The sequence below is a fragment of the Chrysochloris asiatica genome, unplaced genomic scaffold (assembly GCF_000296735.1).
Source record: "Chrysochloris asiatica unplaced genomic scaffold, ChrAsi1.0 scaffold00220, whole genome shotgun sequence".
Taxonomy (NCBI): Eukaryota; Metazoa; Chordata; class Mammalia; order Afrosoricida; family Chrysochloridae; genus Chrysochloris; species Chrysochloris asiatica.
In genome coordinates this window covers 5,142,286-5,155,224 of record NW_006408738.1, presented here as the reverse complement: position 1 = coordinate 5,155,224, position 12,939 = coordinate 5,142,286, and positions in this window count along the sequence as shown.

Sequence of the window (12,939 nt, the reverse complement as noted above, 5' to 3'; positions counted from 1 at the left end):
ATTTTGCTATGTCTGCTAGGTGGCTAAAGTCTGATCCTCAGAGCCTATGGTTTGGACGGTCAGCAACGCTTGGGCCCACGGGGACTTGAACTCCTGACCGGGTCTGCATGGTCTGCATCAGATTCCCCCTTATTTATTATTTGTTTAAGGGACACTGCCTGTCTTAGGCGGTCCTTGTTATTTTTCAAGGTAGCATAATATTCCATCGTATGTATGTACCACAGTTTATCCATTCTTCAGTTGATGGGCACTTAGGCTGTCTCCATCATTTAGCTATTGTAAATAGTGCTGCTGTGAACATTGGTGTGCATATATCTACTCATGTTATAGCTTGTATTTCTTGTGGTTAAATACCAAGTAGAGGAATCATTGGATCATAAGGTATTTCTATTTCCAACTTTCTGAGGAATCACCATATTGCTTTCCAGAGTGGTTGGATTATGGCAATCCGACCAGCAATGCAGGCGCATCCAAGTCTCTCAGCATCCTCTCCAGCATTTATTGTCCTCTACTTTTTTGATCTTTGCTCTTATTGCTGATGTGAGATGATATCTCATTGTTTTGATTTGCATCTCTCTAATGGCTAGTGATCGTGAACATTTCTTCATATGTTTGCTGGCTGCCTGGATCTCCTCCTTAGTGAAGTGTCTGTTCATGTCTTGTGCCTATTTTTTAATTGGGTTATTTCTCTTTTTCTTGTAGAGGTGTTGTAGTTTCCTATAGATTTTAGAAATTAGTCCATTGTCCGATGTGTCATTGCAAAAGATTTTTTCCCATTTGGTGGGTTTCCCTTTTCACTCTTTTAATGAAGTTTTTTGATGTACATAAGTTTATAATTTTTAGTATGTCTCGCTCATCTATTTTGTCTTATTTTTGTCTGTGTAATTTTCAAAATGTTTGGTAGTCTGTATATTCCCTGAATTAGTGCCCTCACATTTGTCCCTATTTTTTCACTGATGGCCTTCCTAATTCTGTGATTCACATTTAGGTCTTTAATCCATGCTGAATTGGTTTTTGCATAAGGTGTGAGGTAAAGCTCATGTTTCAGTTTTTTGCATATCGCTTTCCAATTCTGCCAGCACCATCTGTTGAAGAGACTATCACCTCCCCATGCAATATATTTAGGCACTTTGTTGAAAATCACTTGGCTGTATGTGAATTGGTTATTTTCTAGATTCTCGATTCTGTTCCACTGATCAATGCATCTTTCATTATACCAGTACCAAGCTGTTTTTACTGTTGTTAGCCATGAAATAAAGTTTGAAATCAAGGAGTGAGAGGTTTCCTACCTTATTTTTCTTCTTAAGCAGTGCTTTGCTTATCCTGGGTCTCTCTCCTTTCCATATAAAGTTTATAATTGTTTTTTTCCATCTATTTGAAGAATGTCATTGGAATCTGAATTGGGATTGCATTATATGTGTAAATTGGTTTGGATAGTATTGACATTTTCACAGTGTTAAGTCTTCCTATCCAGGAGCATGGTGCATTCTTCCATTTTTGTAAGACTCCTTTAGTTTCTTGTAGTAGTGTTTTGTAGTTTTCTTTGTACAGGTCCTTTGTTTCTCTGGTTACATTTATTCCTAGATATTTCATCCTTTGGGCAGCTATTATAAATGGTATTGCTTTGCTAATGTCCTTTTCAGTGCTGTCATTATTGATATTGTTGTTGTTGTTGTTATGTGCCGTGGAGTCGGTTCCGACTCATAGTGACCCTGCACAGGGTTTCTGAGGCTGTGAATCTTTACGGGAGCAGAAAGTCTTCATCTTTCTCCTGCAGAGCAGCTGGTAGTTTCAGCCTGATGACCGTGAGGTTAGCAGCCCGATCCGTAACCACTACACTACTAGAGCTCCTTGTTGTAATTGGTATAGAGGAATCCAACTGATTTTTGTATGTTAATCTTATATCCTGCCACTTTGCTGAATCTTTCAATGAGGTCTAGTAGATTTTTTATGGAGTCTTTCGGGTTTTCTATGTATAGGATCATATCAATTCGAAATATATTGAGTTTTACTTCCTCTTTGCCAATTTGGATGGCTTTAATTTCCCTGTCTTGCCATATAACTCTTACTAAGACTTCCAACACAATATTGAATAGGAGTGGTGACAAAGGGCATTCTTGTCTGGTTACTGTTCACAGAGGAATGCTTTCAGTTTCTCTCCATTTAGAATAATGTAGACTATTGGTTTTGTATTTATGTCCTTAATTATGTTGAGGAATTTTCCTTCAATTCCTACTTTGTTGAGTTGTTGAGTGTTTTTTTAATCAGGAATGGATGTTGGATTTTGTCAAAAGCTTTAAAGTTGATTTTATCAGAGATTAGTATTGTCACTCCTGCTTTTTATTTTTGTTGTTGTTGTTGTTAACTGTTTATCCTGGAATGTTTTAATTACACCATCATATTTGATTGATAGCTTTGCTGGGTAAAGGATTCTTGGGTGGCAGTTTTTGTCTTTCAGGGTTTTATATATATATCCCCATTGCCTTTTTGCCTGCATGGTTTGTGTTGAGAGATCTGAGCTTAATCTGACTTGCTTGCCTTTGTATGTAACACTTCTCTTTTCCCTGGCTGCTTTCAGGATTGTCTCCTTGTCTTTGACTTTGAACAGCTTGATTATGATATGTCTTGGTGGTTTTCTTTTGGGGTCTATACTTCCTGGGGTCCATTGAGGTTCTTTGCATGAGTATCCTATCACTCTTCAGGATGTTAGAGAAATTTTCTTCCAATAGTTCTTCAACTGTCTCCTCTGTGGACTTGTGTGATTCTTCCTATTCCACAATGCTGATAATTCAGAAGTCATTCCTCTTCATATTGTCCAACATGATTCTTAGGCCTTTTTTGGGTGTTTTTAATCCTTTTTTCTGCTTGCTTTTCTTTCTTAGTAGTATTGAGAAATTTGTCTACCGCCACACTAGTTCTTGCTTTCATCTTTTCAACTCTACTCCTTTGCCTTTTCATCTGTATTGTTTATTTCTGATATTCTATTATTACTTGTTTGGACCTCTTTCTGTAGGGTTGAATTGTTTCCAATTCTGTATCTGTCTTATTTGATTGTTCCCGTAGCACTTTCCTGACTTCTTTCTTACTTTTTCTCAACTCCATTGTAAAGTATTTTGAAACATTTTAGAACCATTTTTCTGAATTCCTTCTCAGGCATTTCCAAGACATGCCCTTCTTCCAGAATGGAGTCCAGGTCTACCTCTAGGTCATTTGTGTCAGGCATTTTGTCTTGTTTCTGAATATGTGCTTCTATGGTCATCTGCTTTTGTTTCTTGTTTATCCGTGTTTATCTGTGGCCTTAATACTTAATTGTGTATGTGTTTTGATATTTTTTATGCTTTGATTGCTTCCAGGTAGATGTGATCAGGAAGTTGGCTTCCCTTTTCACTCTTCTTACTGCGTAACTCAGACTAACTTTCGCAAGTATTGTCTGCCTCCCTGGTGTATGGCAGTTGGCTTTGGTTCATGCTTGGATTGTGGGTTTTTATACAGTGTGATTGTAGCTTGCCTATATGGCAACAATTACTTTTTCTTCTTGGGTAATATGGGGAGCGAAAGAGTCCCTAAATGTAAAAGGGGGAACCAAAAAAATCAAAACGGCAACAGCAAAAATTCCTTACAAATCCAAACCAGATTGGATACTGTAATCTGTAATCGAAGAAAAGAGAGAGGAGAGAGAAAGAGAGAAAAAATTCTGTAGCCTAATATGAGTATGACTTTAATGTCCTCTTTCAGCTTCTTGCCTTCAAGGCCACCTGATAAATTTCAATATTCCACTGTTGGTGGATATGCTGTACCTCAGGATGTAATTTTAGGCCTGTTTTGTTTTCAGTCTCTCTCCCACTCCTCACCCTGTGTTCTGGCATTTTCCCCTGTTATTAAGCAGTTCCGAGTTGGCTGTGGACATTTTGTACTGCTAGTTGGTGTTAAGTGGGGACTGGGTCTTTAAATGACTCCTGTTCTGGCCTTCCCCCTATTAATAAACAGCTCAGGGCTGCTTGTGACCATTTTGTGCTGCTGGTTGGGTTTAAGTGGAGACTGGCTCTTTAAATACTGAGAGGATCTGTGCGCATGCGTGGTAGACGAACCCTCCAGTGTTGGGGGGTGGGGAGTATAAACTAGCTTGTGCACCCCCTCTAGTCACCAGAACAGAAGTGCACAGACAGTGTGAGGCCAATGAATAGACACCAAAAAAAATCAGAACAAAACAACACCAAAGAAAGAATATTGGACACTTTGGTCTCCAAGCTTCCTTCAGGTGCTAGTCTGTGGTGGGTCTGCTTGTTCCCACATTGGTCTTGGCATGTGGTCTCGCCCAAGTTGTTGGCTCTGCACCGCTGAGCCTGGCAGGTTTGAAAGTATGAGAGTTGCTGCTTCCGCTACAAGTTCCACTAGCTATAAGCCTTAAAACTTTTAAAACATTCCTACATATGTGGTTCAGAGTTTTGGAGCTCTCCCCTGAACCTGCTTTGCCTGGTATTCTGTGTTATTGCTGACAGAGATCTTCACTGCACCACTACCCTATCCACCAGCAAGCCCTACCTCCCTTTCACTAGTTATTTGACCTTGTGATGCCTCAGTTTCTCCAGCTACACAATGAAGATGTCAACAATACTTGTCTCATGAGGTTGCTGTTGCTTACGGTGGAGTGTTAGCTGTTATAACCATTAGTTTTGCATTTTATTTCTGCTGTATTTAAGAAATTGTTAGCCATTTTGCACAGGGAAGTTTGGTATAAAAGGGGCGGAGAGAGCCAGGGCTTGTCAGGGCAGTGTAAGCCTTGACTGGTAGCGGGGAAGAGTCTGTGCTCAGTCCCATGGACAAGGGGAGCCATCGATAGTCATGGGCTGGGGACAGCATGCTCTGAGCTAAACTGGCTCTGCTACTTGCTAGTCATTTAATTCAGAGCTAATCATACAACTTATTGGAATCTCACCATATTTTCTCTGTGAAACAGGGATGATAGAAACTGCACCTGATAGCGATGTTCTAACGACTGTTGTTGTTGTTGTTAACTGCTGTTGAGTTGGTTCTGACCCATAGCAACCCTGTACAGAGTTTCCAAGGAACAGCTAGTGAGCTTGACCCATTGACCTTGTGGTTCAGACCAACATTACATTCCATTTCATTAGCCCACAGCACCATACCAGAACGCCATTCTAAGGATTAAATGAGATAATATATGTAAAAGCAATGTCTCTAAAAGATTTTAAATTATCTTTACTCTATTTGACATGCCTCCAGTTTCTACCCTGCTCCCCACCTCTCTGTTAAACACAGCTCAAGCATCATGTAGTTCTCAAGTCACTGTGGCTTTGTCTTCTGGGAACCCTCACCAGCCTCAGTTTAGGGGGTTCCTCAGCAGACTAAGGCATCGTCTACCACAGTCATTGAGTGTGACCATCACAGTGACTAGCAGCTCCCTCACCTTTGTTCATCTGGAGGCACCCAGTGTAGCTCTTCATGGAGGAGTTTCAACTGAAGGGAGACTTTCCCCTGCAGACCAAATTGCCCTGTCTCAGATGTGCCACCTTGTCAGTGTCCACTAGACTCAGGGCTACTGACTTCTGGTTACAAAGTGCACAGGAAGTGAGGCTTCAACCAGTGACCCCACTCACTGATGGAAGATGAGATGATGGATGATGCTAGGTAGGCTGAACAATTGGGTTACCCATAGTAGCCAATTTCCCGCTTTGTTTGTTAAAGATACAAAGGCAAATTCATTGTGTCTGTTTAGTGGGATGGGTCCTACCTACATTTCTCATGTAGGACCTCCTTTTCCCATGCCTGATACTTTGTTTCTATTGAGGGCTATATGTCAAGCACCCGTCTATAGAAATACAGAAGGAGCTCTGGTAGCGTAATGGTTACAAATCAGGCTGGTAACCTCAAGGTTGGCACTTTCAAACTACCAGCTATTCCACGGGAGAAAGATGAAACTTTCTGCTCCCATAAAAATTTACAGCCTTGGAAACCTAGTGCAGGGTCACTATAAGTTGGAACCGACTCTACGGTACTTAACAACACCAACAACATAGAAATACAGAGTTGGAAGGGTAGGATTAGAGTTGAATAAATAGACTTATGTTTAAGTCATAGTGTTTTCATGGTGGTAAATCAATGAGGCATGTACCTTTGGCTATCTATCTACCTTGTAAGTTTTTTTCTGAGTCGAGTGATAGTTTTTATGGAAGAACATTAACTTTAAATTCATGCTATTGTATTTTGTTTCATTACAATGACCACAATTCCCTGAATGCATCATCATTCAACAGCATTTGCTTCCATTCCCTCTGGGTTTTTTTGATGTACACTAAAGCACTCAGGAATATAGAACCAAACAACAAAAGGGCACCCCCTGCAAGCCTGCCCCACCCCCACCCCCACCCAGCACACAGCCCCTCTCCCTCCTTGAGTCTGCGTCTCCAGCCACTCCATCTCCATGTCATCGTCTCTGCCTCCATCTCTGGTGTCACTGCTTCTCTGGATAGCATTCCGCACTCCGCTCTTCTCCCTTGATGGTCCCAGGGTCCTCCGCTCCTGGACTGCAAGATCAATCACTCCTCATCTTTTGTTATAAAATGTCTACCTTTACATTTGCAACACTCACAGTCAGTCCTGATAACAATTATTCACTATTGAACCACAAGAGTCTTATCCCTATCTCCTTTCACCAGCCCCATCTAGACAGGATGAAACCACTCAGTGGAGATTCTATCTTCCCCTGCACCCTCTGAATCTAAGTTCTCTCTTGAAAGTTTGTAAGCCAGTTAGTTTGTTCCTTTGTACCCCACCCCCGCCCTTTGGGTAGCCAATGTTCAATTTTCCCATCCCTGTCAATCCTGTGTACAGAGGGGTTGGGAATGCTCCTTGCTGTAAAGATTGGTTCCCTCTTTTAAGCTACTACATCCATAAGTATAGGTCAAGTTCATCAAGTTGTACAGATGGCACTTTTTTCCCTCTTCTTTCTTCCTCTAGTATAGGTCTTCTCATTCAGCCATTGAAGCTAGGTCAAATGGGTACTATCTGCATGTATGGGCGTTCTTGTGCATCTCCTCTCACTTCATATCAGCTGGACGCTTCACTGTCTGCTCTACTCCTCTGTGGCTATGTCCCTGTCCATGGACTGAGGAGTCCCCAGGTCTCGCTATACTGCTGGACAACCAGGTCTCAAAACAGCGTGATCAAGAGTCTATTGGCTGTGGTTGGACTTAGCCCACAGCTTCACTGCTATTTTTCTCCCACTTCCCCTCATTGGTAGACCAACATGGTTACCGGCAAGATTGCATGCCAGCTGGTGTATTTCCTTTGAGATTTAGTCTTAGAAGGGGGTTTGCCTGAAGGGACTCGATTGCTTGCCTTGCAGCCTTCCTGGAGAAGAGCTTGCTTATTCTTGTAGTAGTCAATCATACTGCCATTTTTGTTTTGAGTTTTTCCTGATGGTCTTTTTTTGAAAATGTATCTTCTGTCACTGTAGCTATTCCAGGCTGGTCTGCTTGTCCTTTCTGGTGGGAATGTCCCATGTCAGAAGGTTCTGGGTGGGGCTCAGGATTCCACCTAAGGTCCTATAACCTACAAAGGCCCCACAAGAAGCCTATTTCACTGGGCAATTATTGAACCCCTTTAAGGTATTCTAATCAGTTATAGGCTAAAGATGGTCTTACAAGCTTTCTGTAATTGTTTCATGACATCCCTTTCTATCCCACTCAAGTGTTTATTTTACGCAAGGGAAACCAGTATTCATAAGATATTAAGCAGCTCCTTAAGCTAAGGTACCTCACACATGGCCTTGCATGCTGGCTACTGCCTCAGTTCAGCATGACCTCCAAAGTCTTGTTGTTGTTGGTAAGCGCTGTTGAGTTGGTTCCAACCCAAAGTGACCCTGTATAAGGTTTCCAAGGAGAGGTTGGTGAGTTTGAACTGCTGACCTTGTGGTTCAAACCAGCTTTGCAGTCACCAGGAGTCCTTCTCAAGGTTTGGGTTCTTAGAAAATTCTTAGTATGGAGATACAGAGATACAAGGTATTTCACAACCAACACAGCATAGTCTTTAGTCCATTACAATGGACACCTGACCAATCACATGCTAGCCATATACACCTGGTAGACTGTACCTGTCCATAGCTGGGATGAGCTTAAACTAGTAGGGAGACAGAAAGGATGGAGGGGAGACAGTGGGTCAGAAGGTGAAACCAGTGGCACAACTTGAAGAACCATTGGACGTAGGAAGAGGATGAAGGGAGTAAACGATGACTCCTGGATTTCAGCCTGGATCCCGTTAGCTGAGACGTAGAGAAAGAGGAGACACTGGGGGTGAAAGGGGCAGTGAGGGATGATGTCACACTGACATGTACGGAAATGCCTGTGGTATGAGAATGTTCTTCCAGCTAGTGTACACGATACATGAAGGCGGGGCTTGAGGGAGTGGGCCAGACTCAGGGAGATATTGGAGACTCCTCCAATCATAGGAAGAAGCACTAGTGGCACAATTGTTAAGCACTTGGCTGCTAATTGAAAGGTTGGTAGTTCAAACCCACCCAGTGATTCTGGGGGAGAAAGATCTGGAGATCTGCTCTCATAAGATTATAGCTTAGGAAACCCCATAGGGTAGTTTCTTGAGCAGGATCCAACAATTTCATTACTGACTGAAAAACTCCATTATCTTTTCATTCCATTTCTCTATGTACTTTTTAATTTTTTACGTTTTTATTAAGAATTATATATTACTTTACATGGGAGAACATTAGCTTTACATTCATCCTATCTTATTTCATTTCATTGCAATGATTACAATTCCCTGCATGCATCATTAAACAGCCAAAGGGTACACCCTGAAAGCCTGCCCCCTGGTCATCAACACACAGACCCTCTCCCTCCCAGAGTCCAGAGTCCCCAGCCACTCCATCTCTCCACATTATCATCTCTGCCTCCATCTCTGGTGTTGCTGCTTCTCTGGACAGGGTCCCGCACTACAGTCTTCTCCCTTGATGTTCCCCGGGTCCTCCATTCCTGGACTGTAAAATCAGCCACTCCCATCCTTTTGTTACAAAACGTCTACTTTTACATTTGCAACACTCACAGTCCTGATAACAATTATTCACTATTGAGCCACAAGAGTCTTATCTCCATCTCTTTTCACAAGCCTCATCTAGACGGGTTGGAAACCCCTCAGTGGAGAGTCTACCTTTCTTTCCCAGTACCCTCTGTAACTAGGCTCCATCTTGGAAGCTTGTAAGCCACCCACTTTGTGTCTTTGTAGACCCCCCATTTTTAGGTAGCCAATGTCTAAGTTGACCATCCCTGCCAACCCTGTGTACCGAGGAAGTGGGAATGATCCTTCCTATAAAGATTTGTTCCTTCTTTTGAGCTATTGTAGCATAGGTTAAGTTCATCAAATTGTAGCAGATTCTTCTCGTCCACCCCCCCCCCCCTTCTTTCTTCCTCTAGTAGAGTTGTGGTCATCCAGCCATTGAAGCTAGGTCAAATGGGTGTTATCTGCAAGTATGGGTATTCTTGTGCATCTCTCCTCACTTCATATCAGCTGGATAATTCACTAGTCCTTTGTGGCCATGTCCCTGTCCCTGAGTCCAGGAGTCCCCAGTCTTGACATACTGCTGGCCAACCAGGTCTCAAGCCAGCTTGACAGGAGTCTGTTGAACGTGGTTGGACTTAGCTCACAACTTCATTGCTGTTTCCTCCCACTTCTCCTTATCGGTGACCAACGAGCTAAGCAGCAAGACCACATGCCTGCTCGTGTATGCCCCTTGAATCTTAGTCTTGAGACTGGGTTTCCCTAAAGGGGAGCTGACCATTTGCCTTGATGGATCCTGGGTAAAGACTTGTTTGTTCTTGTAGTGGTCAATCAGACTGGCATTATTGTTTTTGATTTGTCCTGCTGGACTTTCTTTCAAGAACTATGTTCTGCTAGCCACTCCAGCTGGTCTGCTTGTCCTTTCAAGTGGAAATTTTCCTCCTCAGAAAATTCTGGATGGGGTTCAGGATTTCACCTATGGTCTTATGCAATGCAAAGGCTCCACAGGAAGCCTCCTTCACTGGGCAAGTTCTAGCCCCATTTTAGGTATTCCAATCAGTTACATGCTGAAGATGGACTTACAAGCTTTCTATGGTGATGTTTCTGTCTATTCCTTTCTCTCCCCCTCAAAAATCTATTTTATCACGGTATGCCAGGGAAACCAAGACTCAAAAGACAGCCAAGCATCTTAACGTTATTTCCCCTCTTTTACCCATTCAAACCATGCCTCAATCCCTGTATCCCAGAGCCCTGTTGTTCCAAGGTTGTACATACATCATTATTTAACTGTGTTCCACTTGGCCCATGCAAACATGCCTAACTGTTCTCCAATCTGCCTTGTTCTTCCATTCCCCTCCCCTATCTAGTGTATTGCCCTCCCCCCAGCACGCAAACTGTCTTGTGTCTTTTCCCTACTCTGTGCTCACTTTCCCCTCCCTTCCCTCACCCCATTCCCAACATCCTGGTAACCAACAAATAATTCTTTTTCTTTTTTCTCCCTCCTGTAGTATGGGTTCTTTTTCTTAGTCTATTACAGTAGTGGTCCTATGCAGTATTGCTCCTTTTGTGACTGATTAATTTCACTCAACATAATGTCCTCAAGGTTCATCCATGTTACGTGGTAGCTTACAGCTTCCTTGTTATTCTTCAATGTAGCATAAGATTCCATTGTGTGAATGTACCATAGTTTGTTTATCCATTCTTCATTTGATGGGCACTTAGGCTGTCTCCATCTTTTTGCTATTGTAAATCGTGCTGCTGTGAACATTGGTGTGCATATATCTACTCGTGTTATGGCTCATATTTTTTTGTGGGTAAATACCAAGTAGAGGAATTACTGGATCATAAGGTATTTCTATTTCTAACCCTCAGAGGAAGTACTATATTGCTTTCCAGAGTGGTTGGATTATTTTGCAATCCCACCAGCAATGCAGGAGTGTCCCAGTATCTCCGTATCCTTCCCAGCATTTATTGTCCTCTACTTTTTTGATGTTTGTTCTTATTGCTGGTGTGAGATGATACCTTATTTTTGTTTTGATTTGCATTTCTCTGATGGCTAGTGATCGTGAATATTTCTTCATATATTTCTTGGCTGCCCGGATCTCCTCCTTGGTTGAAGTGTCTGTTCATGTCCTGTGCCCATTTTTTAATTGGGTAATTTGCCTTTTCCTTTTAGAGGTGTTGTAGTTTCCTACATATTTTAGAAATGAGTCCCTTGTCTGATAAATTGTTGCAAAAGATTTTTTGACAATTCTGTGGGTTCCATTTTCTACTCTTTTAATGAAACCTTTTGATGCACATAAGGTTATAATTTTTAGTATGTCCCAATCATCTATTTTGTTTGTTTGTGTAGTTTTCAAAATTTTTGGTAGTCTGTGTCTGCCCTAAATTAAAGCCCTCACATTTGTCCCTGTTTTTTCATTGATGGCCTTCATAATTCTGCAATTTACATTTAGGTCTTTAATCCATGCTTAGTTGGTTTTTGTATAAGGTGTGAGGTAAATGCTGTGTTTCAATCTTTTGCATATCGCTTTCCAGTTCTGCCAGCACCATCTGTTGAAGAGACTATCACCTCCCCATGCAATATATTTAGACACTTTGTTGAAAATTGGCTGTATGTGGATGGGTTAATTTCTGGATTTTCGATTCTGTTCCACTGATCAAGTCTGACATATTGTTTCTATTGAGGGCTCTATGTTAAGCACCCCTCCATAGAAATACAGAAGGAGCTCTGATAGTGTAGTGGTTACGAATCAGGCTGGTAACGTCCAGGCTGACTGTTGGAAACTTTCAGCAGTTCCATGGGAGAAAGATTAGGCTTTCTGCTCCCATAAAGATTTATAGCCTCGGACACCCTGTGCAGGGTCAATATGAGTTGGATCCGACTCTACGGTACTTAACAAAAACAACATAGTGTCGATTTTACAGTAGTAGGCAAGGGAAACCAAGATTCAGAAGACAGTTAAGCATCTCAACATTACTTCCCCTCTTTTACCCATTCAGACTATGCCTTGATCCCTGTATCACAGAGCCCTGTTGTTCCAAGGTGGAGCGTACATTGCTGTTTACCTCTCCCATTTAGCCCATGCAAAACTGCCTCACTGTTCTCTGACCTGCCTTGTTCTTCCCATTCCCCTCCTGCTTCTAGTGCATCGCCCCCACCCCCAGCACCCAAACTATCCTGTGTCTATTTCCTACCCTTTGCTCCACCTTTCCCTCCGTCCCCTAACCCCACCCCATACACTGCAGTAACCAGCAAATATTTTTTTCTTTTAGTGTGGGTATTTTTTCTTAGGCTTTTACAAGAATGGTCTTATGCAGTATTTCTCTTTTTGTGACTAATTTCACTCAGCATAATGTCCTCAAGCTTCATCCACATTATGTGGTGGCTTCCAGCTTCCTTGTTTTTCAAAGTAGCACAACATTCCATTGTGTGTATGCACCACAGTTTATCCATTCTCCAGTTGATGGGCACTTAGGTTGTCTCCATCTTTATGCTATTGTAAATAGTGCCGCTATGAACATTGGTGTGCATATATCTACCAGTGTCCTAGCTTGTATTTCTTGTGGGTAAATGCCAAGTAGAGGGCTTGCTGGATCATAAGGTTTTTCTATTTCCAACCTTCTGAGGAAGTGCTATACTGTTTTCGAAAGTGGTTGGGCCATTTTGCATTCCCACCAGCAATGCAGGAGTGTCCAGGTCTCTCCACATCCTCACCAGCATTTGTTGTCCTCTGTTTGTGTTTTTTTTTTTTTTTAAGGTTTTTATTGTGGATTGAGTGAAAGTTTTCAGGGCACATCATCGGTTTCACATTCAAACATTCATATACCTTGTTTCATTACGTTGATTATAATCCCCTCCACATACCATCAGTTAACAGAGTTTCTCTATATCCTCTTTAGCTTTTT